Source organism: Vigna angularis, chromosome 11, assembly GCF_016808095.1.
Source record: "Vigna angularis cultivar LongXiaoDou No.4 chromosome 11, ASM1680809v1, whole genome shotgun sequence".
In the NCBI taxonomy this organism is placed as follows: Eukaryota; Viridiplantae; Streptophyta; class Magnoliopsida; order Fabales; family Fabaceae; genus Vigna; species Vigna angularis.
The window spans coordinates 15,326,176-15,327,344 of record NC_068980.1 but is presented as its reverse complement, the minus strand read 5'-3'; the positions used below and the strand labels follow the sequence as shown (position 1 = coordinate 15,327,344).

Sequence of the window (1,169 nt, the reverse complement as noted above, 5' to 3'; positions counted from 1 at the left end):
TCAATCTGTGAATCAAAACAAATCTCTTGGGAAAACGATTTCCGGACTTACCGATTTATTACTTGTACGATTCGGTACGCTTGCCGGGGATTTGTTTTTGTTTTCGTTGATTGTTTGTTGTTTATCTAGTTTACTTGATTTTTGCTATCTTTTGTTTAAGTGTTTATTGTGATTATATTTGAATTCTTGTACATAATTGTTATCATCTGTAGAGATTGTGTATTTTTGGATTGTTTTCTTTTAGTTTGTGTTTTGTATGAGAAGTAGAGAACAGGTTGAAAATCTACTTTTCGATCCGGAATTTGAAAGAACTGCTCGAAGGAACAATAGTAGAAGGAGGCGACAAAGTAGAGAATCCATAGAATCATCTGCTATCTCTGAAGAAATTCTGGACTTTTCATCCGGGCAAGAAAAAGAAGAAATGGAAGATAATCGCACTGGAGAAGGTTCTGAGCAAGGAAGACGTACTCTTGCAGATTATAATACTTTCTCAGGACCTCTGCACTTCAACAGTATTGCAAGACCAGTGGTGAATGCTGCTAACATGGAGATGAAGCCAGCTCTTATTCATCTGGTGCAGAACAATCAATTTCATGGATTATCCCACGAGAATCCATACACTCACTTAGCTACTTTCATGGAGATCTGTAATACAGTGAGGATTCACCAGGTTCCAGATGAAGCAATCCGACTCAGCTTATTTCCATTCTCATTGGCTGGTAATGCAAAAATGTGGCTGAATTCCTTTCTAGAGAATAGTCTAACAGTCTGGGATGATGTGGTTGCCAAATTCCTGAACAAGTTCTTCCCTCAGTCCAAAGTCAATAAGGGAAAGCAGGAGATCTCTTCTTTCCAACAAGATGCTGATGAAACTCTAGGTCAAGCATGGGATAGATTCAAAGGCCTACTGAGAAAAACCCCTACTCATGGATTTGATGAGCCTACAATGTTAAATTTGTTTCTTGGAGGGCTGAAATCTCAAACAAAGTTAATGTTAGATGCATCAGCTAGAGGTAATATTAGATGGAAGACACCTGAAGATGCACATGATCTTATTGAAAATATGGCTGCAAATGATAATGAAGTTCAGAGTGAGAGAGCTCAATTTCAACAAAAAGGTGTTCTTCAACTTCAAACTCAAGATGCTTTACTAGCTCAGAACAAGATTA

At 37.8% G+C, this 1,169-nt stretch overlaps 1 non-coding gene across 1 annotated transcript; it reads right to left on the bottom strand.

Annotated features, from left to right (window-relative positions):
• Positions 1–830: 830 nt before the first annotated feature.
• Positions 831–933, bottom strand: LOC128194863 (small nucleolar RNA R71). Its single transcript, XR_008246312.1, has one exon. It is a non-coding gene; the product is annotated as a small nucleolar RNA R71 (small nucleolar RNA).
• Positions 934–1,169: the final 236 nt, after the last annotated feature.